Source organism: Rattus norvegicus, chromosome 8 (genome assembly GCF_036323735.1).
Source record: "Rattus norvegicus strain BN/NHsdMcwi chromosome 8, GRCr8, whole genome shotgun sequence".
In the NCBI taxonomy this organism is placed as follows: Eukaryota; Metazoa; Chordata; class Mammalia; order Rodentia; family Muridae; genus Rattus; species Rattus norvegicus.
Window position 1 is genome coordinate 58,420,112 of NC_086026.1, and position 14,676 is coordinate 58,434,787.

Consider the following 14,676-nt stretch of genomic DNA (forward strand, 5'->3'; position numbering starts at 1 on the left):
TAGTTTGGATAATATTGGTATGAGGTCTTCTATGAAGGTTTGATAGAATTCTGCACTAAACCCGTCTGGACCTGGGCTCTTTTTGGTTGGGAGACCTTTAATGACTGCTTCTATTTCCTTAGGAGTTATGGGGTTGTTTAACTGGTCTATCTGTTCCTGATTTAACTTTGGTACCTGGTATCTGTCTAGGAAATTGTCCATTTCCTGAAGATTTTCAAATTTTGTTGAATATAGGTTTTTATAGTAAGATCTGATGATTTTTTGAATTTCCTCTGAATCTGTAGTTATGTCTCCCTTTTCATTTCTGATTTTGTTAATTTGGACGCACTCTCTGTGTCCTCTCGTTAGTCTGGCTAAGGGTTTATCTATCTTGTTGATTTTCTCAAAGAACCAACTTTTGGTTCTGTTGATTCTTTCTATGGTCCTTTTTGTTTCTACTTGGTTGATTTCAGCTCTGAGTTTGATTATTTCCTGCCTTCTACTCCTCCTGGGTGTATTTGCTTCTTTTTGTTCTAGAGCTTTTAGGTGTGCTGTCAAGCTGCTGACATATGCTCTTTCCTGTTTCTTTCTGCAGGCACTCAGCGCTATGAATTTTCCTCTTAGCACAGCTTTCATTGTGTCCCATAAGTTTGAGTATGTTGTATCTTCATTTTCATTAAATTCTAAAAAGTTTTTAATTTCTTTTTTTATTTCTTCCTTGACCAGGTTATCATTGAGTAGAGCATTGTTCAATTTCCACGTATATGTGGGCATTCTTCCCTTATTGTTATTGAAGACCAGTTTTAGGCCGTGGTGGTCCGATAGCACGCATGGGATTATTTCTATCTTTCTGTACCTGTTGAGGCCCGTTTTTTGACCAATTATATGGTCAATTTTGGAGAAAGTACCATGAGGAGCTGAGAAGAAGGTATATCCTTTTGCTTTAGGATAGAATGTTCTATAAATATCCGTTAAGTCCATTTGGCTCATGACTTGTCTTAGTCTGTCGACATCACTGTTTAATTTCTGTTTCCATGATCTGTCCATTGATGAGAGTGGGGTGTTGAAATCTCCCACTATTATTGTGTGAGGTGCAATGTGTGTTTTGAGCTTTAGTAAGGTTTCTTTTACGTATGTAGGTGCCCTTGTATTTGGGGCATAGATATTTAGGATTGAGTGTTCATCTTGGTGGATTTTTCCTTTGATGAATATGAAGTGTCCTTCCTTATCTTTTTTGATGACTTTTAGTTGGAAATTGATTTTATTTGATATTAGAATGGCTACTCCAGCTTGCTTCTTCTGACCATTTGCTTGGAAAGTTGTTTTCCAGCCTTTCACTCTGAGGTAGTGTCTGTCTTTGTCTCTGAGGTGTGTTTCCTGTAGGCAGCAGAATGCAGGGTCCTCGTTGCGTATCCAGTTTGTTAATCTATGTCTTTTTATTGGGGAGTTGAGGCCATTGATATTGAGAGATATTAAGGAATAGTGATTATTGTTTCCCTTTATATTCATATTTGGATGTGAGGTTATGTTTGTGTGCTTTCATTCTCTTTGTTTTGTTGCCAAGACGATTAGTTTCTTGCTTCCTCTAGGGTATAGCTTGCCTCCTTATGTTGGGCTTTACCATTTATTATCCTTTGTAGTGCTGGATTTGTGGAAAGATATTGTGTAAATTTGGTTTTGTCATGGAATATCTTGGTTTTTCCATCAATGTTAATTGAGAGTTTTGCTGGATACAGTAACCTGGGCTGGCATTTGTGTTCTCTTAGGGTCTGTATGACATCAGTCCAGGATCTTCTGGCCTTCATAGTTTCTGGCGAGAAGTCTGGTGTGATTCTGATAGGTCTCCCTTTATATGTTACTTGACCTTTTTCCCTTACTGCTTTTAATATTCTTTCTTTATTTTGTGCGTTTGGTGTTTTGACAATTATGTGACGGGAGGTGTTTCTTTTCTGGTCCAATCTATTTGGAGTTCTGTAGGCTTCTTGTATGTCTATGGGTATCTCTTTTTTTAGGTTAGGGAAGTTTTCTTCTATGATTTTGTTGAAGATATTTACTGGTCCTTTGAGCTGGGATTCTTCACTCTCTTCTATACCTATTATCCTTAGGTTTGATCTTCTCATTGAGTCCTGGATTTCCTGTATGTTTTGGAGCAGTAGCTTTTTCTGCTTTACATTATCTTTGACAGTTGAGTCAATGATTTCTATAGAATCTTCTGCTCCTGAGATTCTCTCTTCCATCTCTTGTATTCTGTTGGTGAAGCTTGTATCTACAGCTCCTTGTCTCTTCTTTTGGTTTTCTATATCCAGGGTTGTTTCCATGTGTTTTTTCTTGATTGCTTCTATTTCCATTTTTAATTCCTTCAACTGTTTGATTGTGTTTTCCTGGAATTCTTTCAGGGATTTTTGTGTCTCCTCTCTATGGGCTTCTACTTGTTTATTTATGTTTTCCTGGAATTCTTTCAGGGATTTTTGCGATTCTTTCAGGCATTTTTGCGATTCCTCTCTGTAGGCTTCTACTTGTTCTCTAAGGGAGTTCTTCATGTCTTTCTTGAAGTCCTCCAGCATCATGATCAAATATGATTTTGAAACTAGATCTTGCTTTTCTGGTGTGTTTGGATATTCCGTGTTTGCTTTGGTGGGAGAATTGGGCTCCGATGATGCCATGTAGTCTTGGTTTCTGTTGCTTGTGTTCCTGCGCTTGCCTCTCACCATCAGATTATCTCTAGTGTTACTTTGTTCTGCTATTTCTGACAGTGGCTAGACTGTTCTATAAGCCTGTGTGTCAGGAGTGCTGTAGACCTGTTTTCCTCTCTTTCAGTCAGTTATGGGGACAGAGTGTTCTGCTTTCGGGCGTGTAGTTTTTCCTCTCTACAGGTCTTCAGCTGTTCCTGTGGGCCTGTGTCTTGAGTTCACCAGGCAGCTTTCTTGCAGCAGAAAATTTGGTCTTACCTGTGGTCCTGAGGCTCAAGTTCGCTCGTGGGGTGCTGCCCACGGGCTCTCTGCAGCGGCAGCAACCAGGAAGACCTGTGCCGCCCCTTCCGGGAGCTTCAGTGCACCAGGGTTCCAGATGGTCTTTGGCTTTTTCCTCTGGCGTCCGAGATGTGTGTGCAGGGAGCAGTCTCTTCTGGTTTCCCAGGCTTGTCTGCCTCTCTGAAGGTTTAGCTCTCCCTCCCACGGGATTGGGTGCAGAGAACTGTTTGTCGGGTCTGTTTCTTTCAGGTTCAGGTGGTGTCTCAGGCAGGGGTCCTGCCGCTCCTGGGCCCTCCCCCATGGGAGCCCAGAGGCCTTATACAGTTTCCTCTTGGGCCAGGGATGTGGGCAGGGGTGAGCAGTGTTGGTGGTCTCTTCCGCTCTGCAGCCTCAGGAGTGCCCACCTGACCAGGCGGTTGGGTCTCTCTCTCACCGGGTCTGGGAGCAGAGAGCTGCTGCGGGCCGGGATCCGCAGGTGTGGGCGAACTGCTTTTGTATTATTCTCCTGCTGCTGTTTATAGAGAGACCCAACTGCCACGGATGCAAGTCTTCCCTACTGAGACTCTCTATAACTGTCAACCCAAAACATTCTTTTCCCTTTACGTCTGTGTTATATAATTTGGCCAAAGAGCTAGGAAAGTAACTAATACCCTGCCAACTACCCTAAGGCGTCTGGAGTGTGGGGAGAGTCCTTTCTGTTACTGTAACAAAACACCTAACACAGTCAACTGACATGGAAGGATTTGCCTTGGCTCATGGCTTCCAAAATGGCAGACCATGGTGAGTTCAGTTCTGTCACTTTGAATCTGTGATAAAGCAGAACACTATGGTGGAGAAATCACAGCAGAATAAAGTTTCCACTTCAGGGAAGGGAAGGAAGGGTACATTGTAGAGGAAGAAGCTAGGACCATATTTTCTTCAAGGGCACGCTCCTAGCAACTTCATTTCCTTTCTCTAGGCTTTGTTTCCTGCACCCCTTCCCAGTTAGCACCATAAGACAGTGACCAAGCCTGGTGCACGACTTTTAGAGGACATTACAAAGACAACAACAAGGATGGGTAATTTCTAGATAAATCTGCTTCTGGGCTAAGTTAGAGATGGATTTCAAAGAATTAGGAAGGCTTGGCAGCTAAGGTAGGAGATTGCATCTTCTAAGTCTCATGTAGGGGATCCGTCTTCCTGGAGGCTCAAGTAGGAGACCAGACCAGAAACCAGGATCACTTGCCAACTCACACCTTGCATCTGGTAGATACATTCTGAAATATTTTTATTGCTTACTTTCTTGTCACTTATTTGGTGTATGCAGGGAGTTTTCTGTTTTTCAGATCTTGCTGATAACAATGCCTTATGTCATCGTTGCCTTGTTCCTTGGATGGCTACATTTACTGTGATTTAATTGGTTGTCTATAAAGAGATTACCAGATCCAGACACCCTTTGTTTGGTAAGAATGCTTCCTATATGGTGCTGGTTATCTCCATCGGGAGGCATGTGATCCCTGTTTGGAGTGTGTTTTTAGTAGGTACTGGGGATTGCTACCTAGATCCAGGCTACCCAATACAGATATAATCCACTATGCCATTCAAAAAACTCTAGCAGCACTGTCAAAAGTAAAATCTAGGGCTGGAGAGATGGCTCAGCGGTTAAGAGCACCCGACTGCTCTTCCAGAGGTCATGAGCTCAATTCCCAGCAACCACATGGTGGCTCACAACCATCTGTAAAGAGACCCGATTCTCTCTTCTGGTGTATCTGAAGACAGCTACAGTGTACTTATATATAATAAATGAATAAATCTTTAAAAAAAAAGTAAACTCTATTAAGTTAGGAATTTAAGAGTTTATTGTACATCAAAGCCCAGTTGCTAATCTGGAAGACTTCAAACCAAAAATGGTCGGAGGCCAGCTCACAGCAGTGGGTGCAGCTTATAAAATAGAAATAGAAAAGACCCCATCTTGTTGTGAATGGCTGTTCCAAACTTATGTTCTTTAGGATGAGAAGCATGGAAAAGCTCTTCCACAGCTGACAGCCCAGAGTTGTAAAAAAAGGCGATTTATGTTTCATTTATGGGTAGAGTTATTATTTTTTGAGAAACCAGGATAGATTTGTTTCATTGGTGTGGGGTATGGGTGTATCCAAATGGTGACTTACATTTAAAGTTTTCTTTGGTATACTTGAATATGTAAATAAAAAAGGTAAAGTCAACAATATATTTTATTTAAATATATATATATATACAGTTAAACAAAAAATTATAGACTATACTCTAAAATGTAGCTGATATGAATATTATTGAGATTTTTTATGTTTTTATATTCAAAATCTTTGAAAGTCAATGCTCATTTTGCATTCAAATCTAGCACATCTCAAGTGCTCATGTTTAGTGATGTCCATGGACCAGAACAGGTCTTAATAAAGCATTTCCGTTACTAGAAGATGCAAAATGGTGATACTGGAATCACATCATTTCTTTTTTCACTGTTTAGCTGATTTATGTTTATAAAGAGGAAGATTTCAGGGCCCTGAGATGGCTCAGTGTGTACAGAAGTTTGTCTTCAAACCTGATGACTCGTGTTTGATCTCCAGGACCCATGTGGTAGAAGGAGAAAACTGATTCCATAAGCTGTTCTCTCCCTCTCTCTCTCTCTCTCTCTCTCTCTCTCTCTCTCTCTCTCTCTCTCTCACACCTTTAATTGATTCCTTGTGAATTTCACATCATGCACCCCAATCCCTCTCATCTCCCTGCCCTTGCAACCTCCCCTCAAAACAAACAATCAATCTTGTCATGGAAGCTACTGTGTATGATGGTGTGTCCCACAGTAGACCCTTTTACCACAAACAAACAGCTTTACTTGCTAATGTTCATTGCAGTGAGTCATTGGTCTGGTTCAAGGCCTCTGCTACACCATCAATACTGAATCCTCACCAGGACTCCTCTCCATATCCTGTTGTTGCTCTGTGATATGGAGATTCCCCATCTTTGGATCTGCATGAAGGGCCCCTTCAAGTGCTCCTGCAGTTCATAAATGGGGTAAATATTGGGGTTGGCCAACTCAGAACCCTGGATTTAGGTGGAAGCTGAGGTGGTCACTTAACTTGAACCCAGAAATGGTCCTTGGTGGCAGCCTGGTCCCAGACATCACCATGACTTCAGGTGGTTGTATGGGTTCCTCATATCTGCCTGCTCCTCATCCTCTAAATCTCCCTCTTTCCACAGTGTGTGAACCCACTTGGCTTCATTTTCTCTCCCATCGCTCTACCACATACTCCAGCTTTCCCATCTCTCCAACGTATATTCGATCACTGTAGTAGAGCCTACTTAGCATGTGATGGGGTGGGTGTCTGGGTGTCTTCTTTCTGGATGCCAAGGACTGAAGGGCCAGGGTGGCACTAGTTGCTTTCTTACATGTGCACTGTGGTGCACATGCCCCACCCCCTGTACGCAAACATCCAATAAACAAATAAAAGAGTACCAACAAAAAAAAGGTTAAAAAGCAAGATTCTCTTATCAATAAATTTGCTTTTAAATGTATCTCAACACGAAAAGGGGAGCTAGCTCTGACTTCTTTTTCCTATTTGCCCATTTCCAAATCTTGAGTTTGGTTCTTAGTGTCCTTGAAAGACAATATCTGAGCCTTAGGGGACAGAAGGAAGACTGTAAGTCCCTGGTTTAAAGACACTGGATAAGTTTAAATCATCACACTTTTACCCACAGGGACCGCTTGGGTTGGCTCTTGTGTTTTCTGTTTTTTTGACCCAGCTGACTTTCATAGATTTCTGGCAGCATAAGATGTTCTAGATCCATCTTGGAATTGCTCTTTTTCAAGACTTGAGACCAGCCACCTCTCTTGGTGTCTCTAGTTCAATCATTGCAAACTTACCTTTTTAAAAAAGATGTCTCAGAGCTGACCTATGCTTAACTTTTTCATTATTTCATTTCTTTTTTTTGAAGTATTTATTTTATGTATGAGTGCACTGCTGCTGTCTTCAGACACACCAGAAGAGGACCCATTACAGATGGTTGTGAGCCACCATGTGGTTGCTGGGGATTGAACTCAGGACCTCTGGAAGGGCAGTCAGTGCTCTTAACCACTGAGCCATCTCCCCAACCCAATTATTTCATTTCTTAACTTTCTGACTCAAATTCAAGACTACAATTTTTTTGAGATAGGATCTCACATTGCTCAATCTGGACTTAAACTTGCTATGTAGCCAAGGATGACCTTGAATTATTGATCCACCCATCTCAATGTCCCAAGTGTTGGGATCACAGGCATGTACCACCATTCTAGTCATTAAGTATTTTGATTTTGACTTCTTTTATTCCCTATGCTAAAAATACAGGTTTGAGCTACATTAGCAAGCATCAATCATTTGTTATATCCCCCACATTCTCAGAACATTCTAGCACTTTACCAACAGGATGACAATTGGAAATTGTATCAGTCAAGGTTCTCTGGAGGATCAGATTGATAGAATGAATCTATCTATCTATCTATCTATCTATCTATCTATCTATCTATCTATCTATCTATCTATCTATCAATCAAAATTTATTAGAATAGCTTACAGTCTGTGGCTTACCTAGTCCAACAATGTATGTCTACCAACAGAAGGGTCAAGAATCCAATAGTTGTTCCATCTATGAGACTGGATGTCTCAGCTGATCTTCAGTCTATGTTAGCATCCTGAAGAAGTAGGCTCTAATGCCAGTGAAGGACATGGCAGCAAGAGCAAGAACAAGCAGGCAAAATAGAGCAAGATTCCCATGTCTTTTATACAGGCTGCCAGCAGAAGATGTGATGGCTCAGATTACAGATGAATCTTCTCATCTCAAAAGATCTGGATTAAAGGTGGTTCTTCCCACTTCAGATGATTAATTAAGGAAACAAACAAACAAACAAACAAACAAACAAACAAACAAGAAAATCATCACTCTTGTACCCAGGCATTTGGGTTTAGTTAGTTCCAGATGTAGTCAAGTTAACATCCCAAAATAGCCATCACCGAAACACTTAAGATTTTGCTTTGTCTTTGCACTACCTGTGAAAGTACACCGTTGGCTGATCTTTGTTAAGTCAAAGCTCTGACCACCACTGAAATGGTGTCCTTGGGGGTAGGGAGGAGATGAGGTCCAAGACTAGGAACCTCGCTCTGGGATTGGCTCTGCGGCAGGGAGAGACACCAGGCAGCCTTTCCCTTTCTCTGTTCACCATATACCAGTACAATATAAGGAAGGATGTTCTTGTGTTGGAAAAGCCCAGCTATCTTTTTTTTTTAAATGTATGTGAACACACTGTCGCTGTCTCTGTCTTCAGACACACCAGAAGAAGGCATTGGATCCCATTACAGATGGTTGTGAGCCACCATGTGATTGCTGGGAATTGAACTCAAGACCTCTGGAAGATCAGTCAGTGTTCTTAACCTCTGAGCCATTTCTCCAGCTCCTCTGGTCTTGGACTGTTTAGTTTCCATGGATAAGACAAGTTCATTGCTTCTTTGAGTCACCTAGCTTATGGTGCTTCATTTTGACAGCCCTGGCTGACCACCAGCACCACTGTTCCTTTTTTCTTGTTTTGTTTTTGTTTTTTACATTTTTATTGGATATTTTTCTTTATATTTTAAATGTTGTTCCCTTTCCCGGTTTCCCCTCCAGAAACCTGCCCCTCTCTCTGCTTCTGTGAGGGTGCTTCCTCACCCACCCACCCACTCCTTCCCAACTCCCTGCCCTGACATTCCCTTACACTGGGTCATCGAGCCTCCACTGGACCAAGGGCTTCTCCTCCCACTGGTGCCCGACTAGGCCATCCTCTGCTACATATGCAACTGGAGCCATAGGTCCATCCTTGTGTACTCTTGGGATGGTGGTTTAGTCCCTGGGAGCTCTGGGGAGGTCTGTTTGGTTGATATTGTTATTCTTATGTGGTTGCAAACCCATTCAGCTCCTTCAATCCTTTCTCTAACTCCTCCATTGGGGACCCCATTCTCAGTTCAATGGTTGGCTGTGAGTATCTGCCTCTGTATTTGTCATGCTCTCACAGAGCCTCTCAGCAGACAGCTACATCAGGCTCCCATCAGCATGTAATTCTTGGCATCAGCAACATTGTTTGGGTTTGGTGTCTGTATATGGGATGGATCACCCAGGTGGGGCAGTCTCTGGATGGCCTTTCCTTCAGTCTGTGCTCCACACTTTGTCCCCATATTTACTCCCGTGAGTATTTTTGTTCCCCTTTCTAAGAAGGTCTGAAGCATCCACACTTTGGTTGTCCTTCTTGAGCTTCATGTGGTCTCTGTATTGGATCTTGGGTAGTCTGGGTTTTTGGGTTAATATCCACTTATCTGCATACCTTGTGTGTTCTTTTGTGATTGGGTTACCTCACTCAAGGTGATATTTTCTAGTTCCATTCATTTGCCTACATCCAATAGGCATACATTCATAATTCTATGAAGTCATTGTTTCTAATAGCTGAGTAGCACTCCATTGTGTAAATGTACCACATTTTCTGTGTCCATTCCTCTGCTGAGGGACATCTGGGTTCTTTCCAGCTTCTGGCTATTATAAATAAGGCTGTTATGAACATAGTGGAGCATATGTCCTTGTTATGTGTTGGAGCATCTTTCAGATATATGCCCAGGAGTGGTATAGCTGGGTCCTCAGGTACTACTATGTCCAATTGGGAACTGCCAGACTGATTTCCAGAGTGGTTGTATCAACTTGCAATCCCACAAATAATGGAGAAGAGTTCCTTTTTTCCCACATCCTTGCTAGCATCTGTTGTTACCTGAGTTTTTGATCTTAGCCATTCTGACTGGTATGAGGAGGAATCTCAGGGTTGTTTTGATTTGCATTTCCCTGATGACTAAGGATGACATTTCTTTAGGTACTTCTTGGCTATTCGATATTCCTAAGTTGAGAATTCTTTGTTTAGCTCTGTACCCCATTTTAATGGGGTTATTTGATTCTCTGGAGTCTAACTTCTTCAGTTCATTGTATATATTGGATATTATCCCTCTATTGGATGTAGGATTGGTAAAGATCTTTTCCCAATCTATTGGTTGCTGTTTTGTCCTTATGACAGTGTCCTTTACCTTACAGAAACTTTGGAGTTTTATGAGGTCCCATTTGTTGATTCTTGATCTTAGAGCATATGCCATTGGTGTTCTGTTCAGAAAATTTCCCCTGTGCCCATGTGTTCAAGGCTCTTATTCACTTTCTCTTCTATTAGTTTCAATGTATCTGGTTTTATCTGGAGGTCCTTGATCCACTTGGACTTGAGCTTTGTACGGGGTGTTAAGAATGGATCTATTTGCATTCTTCTACATGCTGACCACCAGTTGAACTAGCACCATTTGTTGAAAATGCTGTCTTTTTTCCATTGGATGCTGTTAGCTCCTTTGTCAAAGATCTAGTGACTATAGGTGTGTGGGGTTCATTTCTGGGTCTTCAATTCTACTCTATTGATTTACCTGCCTGACTCTGTACCAATACCACATTGCTGTGTAATACAGCTGGAGGTTAGGGATGGTGATTCCCCCAGAAGTCTTTTATTCTTGTTAAGAATAGTTTTCACTCTCCTGGTTTTTTTTTTTTTGTTATTCTAAATGAATTTGCAAATTCTTTCTAACATTGTGAAGAATTGAGTTGGAATTTTGATGAGGATTGCATTGAATTTGTAGATTGCTTTTGGCAAGATGGCCACTTTAATCCTGCCAATCCATGAGCATGGGAGGTCTTTCCATCTTCTGAGATCTTTAATTTCTTTCTTCAGAGACTTGAAGTTCTTGTTATACCAATCTTTCACTTGCTTGGTTGGAGTGACACCAAGGTATTTTATATTACTTGGGACTATTGTGAAATGTATTTCCATAATTTCTCAGCCTGTTTATCCTTTGAGTAAAGGAAGGCTACTGGTTTGTTTGAGTTAATTTTATATCCAGCCACTTTGCTCAAGTTGTGTATCAGGCTTAGGAGTTCTCTGGTGGAACTTCTGGGGTCACTTAAGTATGCTATCATATAATCTGCAAATAGTGATATTTTGACTTCTTCCTCTCCAAATTGTATCCCTCTGACTTCTTTTTGTTGTCTAATTGCTCTGGCTAGGACTTCAAGTACTGTACTGAATAAGTAGGAAGGGCATTAGATCTCTTGTCTACTCCCTGATTTTAGTGGGACTGCTTCAAGTTTCTGTCCATTTATTTTGATGTTGGCTACCGATGTGCTGTATATTGCTTGGGTATGGGTCTTGAATTCCTGATCTTTCCAAGACTTTTTATCATGAAATGGTGTTGAATTTTGTCAAATGCTTTCTTAGCATCTAATGAGATGATCATGTGGTTTTTTTTCTTTGAGTTTGTTTATATAGTGGACCACATTGATGGATTTCTGTATATTGAACCATCCCTGCATCTCTGGGATGAAGCCTACTTGATCATGTTGGATGATTATTTTGATGTGCACTTGGATTCAGTTTTTGAGAATCCTATTGAGTATTTTGACATTGATTTTCATAAGGAAAATTGGTCTGAAGTTCAAATTCTTTTTTTTCTTCTTTTTAAAAACAATTCTCCCTGCCTCAACAACCTGAGTCAGTGGGGCTGCAGGCTGTATTTATTTATTATATATAAGTACACTGTAGCTGTCTTCAGACACACAAGAAGAGGGCATTAGATCTCATTACAGATGGCTGTGAGCCACCATGTGGTTGCTGGGATTTGAACTCAGGACCTCAGGAGGAGCAGTCAGTGCTCTTAACCACTGAGCCATCTCTCCAGCCCTGAAGTTCTATTTCTTTGTTGGGTTTTTGTGTGGTTTATGTATAAGTATATTTGTGGCTTCATGGAACAAATTGGGTAGTGTTCCTTCTGTTTCTATTTTGTGGAATAATTTGCAGAGTTTTGGTATTAGTTCCTCTATGAAGGTCTGATAGAATATAGCACTAAACCCATTGGTCCTGGGCTTTTTTGTAGTTGGGAGACTTCTAATGACTGTTTCTATTGCTTTAGGGGTTATGGGACTGTTTAGATGGTTTATCTCATCCTGATTTAACTTTGGTCCCTGGTATCTGTCTAGAAAACTATCCATTTCCTCCAGATTTTCCAGTTTTATTGAGTATAGGCTTTTGTAATAGGATCTGATAATTTTTTGAATTTTCTCAGTTTCTGTTGTTATGTCCCTCTTTTTATTTCTGATGTTGTTAATTTGGATACTGTCCCTGTACCCTCTGGTCAGTCTGGCTAAGGGTTTATCTATCTTGTTGATTTTCTCAAAGAACCAGCTCCTGGTTTTATTGATTCTTTGTATAGTTCTTTTTCTTTCTACTTGTTTGATTTCATTTCCGAGTTTGATTATTTCTTGCAGTCTACTCCTCTTGGGTGCATTTGCTTCTTTTTGTTCTAGAGCTTTCAGCTGTGCTGTCAAGCTGCTAGTGTATGCTCTCTCCAGTTTCTTTTTGGAGGCACTCAGAGTTATGAGTTTTCCTCTTATCCCTGCTTTCCTTGTGTCCCATAAGATTGGGTATGTTGTGCCTTTATTTTCATTAAATTCTAAAGTCTTTAATTTCTTTCTTTATTTCTTCCTTGACCAAGTTATCATTGAGTAGAGCATTGTTCAGCTTCCATGTATATGTGGGCTTTCTGTCATTTTTGTTGTTATTAAAGATCAGCCTTCATCTGTGGTGATCTGATAGAATGCATGGGGTTATTTCAATCTTCTTGTATTTGTTGAGGCCTGCTTTGTAACCAATTATATGGTCAGTTTTGGAGAAGGTACCATGAGGTGCTGAGAAGAATGTATATTCTTTTGCTTTAGGATGAAATGTTCTACAGATATCTGTTAAATCCATTTGGTTCATTAGTTCTGTTAGTTTCATTGTGTCCGTGTTTAGTTTCTGTTTCCATGATCTGTCCATTGATGAGAGTGGGGTTTTGAAGTCTCCCACTATTGTTGTATGAGGTGCTTCGAGCTTTAGTAAAGTTTCTTTTATGAATGTTGGTGCCCTTGCATTTGTAGCATAGATATTCAGAGTTGAGAGTTCATCTTGGTTCATTATTTTCTTTATGAAGTGCCTTGCCTTATCTTTTTTGATATCTTTCGGTTGAAAGTCTATTTTATTTAATATTAGCATGGCTACTCCAGCTTGTTTCTTTGGACCATCTGCTTGGAAAATATTTTTCCAGCCTTTTACACTGAGGAAGTACCTGTCTTTGTCACTGAGGTGTCTTTCTTGTATGCAGCAAAATGCTGGGTCCTGTTTCCATATGCAGTCTGTTAGTCTATGTCTTTTTATTGGGGAATTGAGTCCGTTGATGTTAAGAGATTTTAAGGAACACTGACTGTTGTTTCATGTTACTTTTGCTGTTAGAGGTGGAATTATGTTTGTTTGGCTATCTTCTTTTAGGTATGTTGAAAGAAGATGAATTTCTTGCTTTTTCTGGGGTGTAGCTTCCTTCCATGTGTTGGAGTTTTTCCATCTATTATCTTTTGTACGGCTGGATTTGTATCAAGATATTGTGTAAATTTTGTATCGTCATGGAATATCTTGGTTTCTCCATCTATGCTAATTGAGAGTTTTGCTGGATATGGTAGTCTGGGCTGGCATTTGTGTGTCTGTATCACATCTGCCCAGGATCTTCTGGCTTTCACAATCTCTGTTGAAAAGTCTTATGCAATTCTGATAGATCTGCCTTTATATGTTACTTATCCCTTTCCCCTTATTGCTTTTAATATTCTTTCTTTGTTTTGTGCATTTGGTGTTTTGACTATTATGTGATGGGAGGAATTTCTTTTCTGGTCCAATCTATTTGGAGTTCTGTAGGTCTCTTGTATGTTTATAAGCATCTCTTTCTTTTGGTTAGGGAAGTTTCTTCTATAATTTTGTTGAAGGTATTTACTGGCCCTTTAAGTTTGGAATCTTCGCTCTTTTTTATACCTGTTTTTCTTAGGTTTGGTCTTCTCATTTTGTCCTGGATTTCCTGGATGTTTTGGCTTAGGATCTTTTTGTGCTTTGCATTTTTTTGACTGTTGTGTCAATGTTTTCTCTGGTATCTTCTGCCTCTGAGATTCTCTCTTTTATCCTTTGTATTTGTTTGGTGATGACTCCTGATCTCTTTCCTAGGTTTTCTATCTCCAGGGTTGCTTTCTTTATTGTTTCTATTTCCATTTTTAGGTCCTGGATGATTTTGTTCAATCCCTTCACCTGTTTGGTTGTGTTTTCCTATAATTCTTTAAGGGAGTTATTTATGTTCTTAAAGTTCTCTATCATCATCATGAGATGTGATTTTTAAATCAGAATCTTGCTTTTCTGGTGTGTGGGTGTATCCAGGACTTGCTCTGTTGGGAGAACTGGGTTCTGATGCCAGATGTCCTTGGTTTCTGTTGCTTAGGTTCTTGCACTTGCTTCTCACCATCTGATTATCTCTGGTGTTAACTTGTCTTTCTGTCTCTGACAGTGGCTTGACCCTCCTGTAAGTCTGTGGGTCAGCACTCCTGGGTGAACAGCTCTCTCCCATGGGTTCTGGGTACTGCACTACAGTTTCTGAGGATGTATTTCTGTTCTTAGCCATACTTCATGCTGTGCTTTAATCTGTAATTTAAATAGAGAAAAAGAGATGGGTGTTGTAGAAATTTTGCAGATTTTTTCCCCCTGAACTTTCAACATTTATCTTAAAGGTAAGCCCAATTTAATGTAGGTTGGAAATGAGTTTCTGTGAATTCTGAAGCTATTAATGCAAAA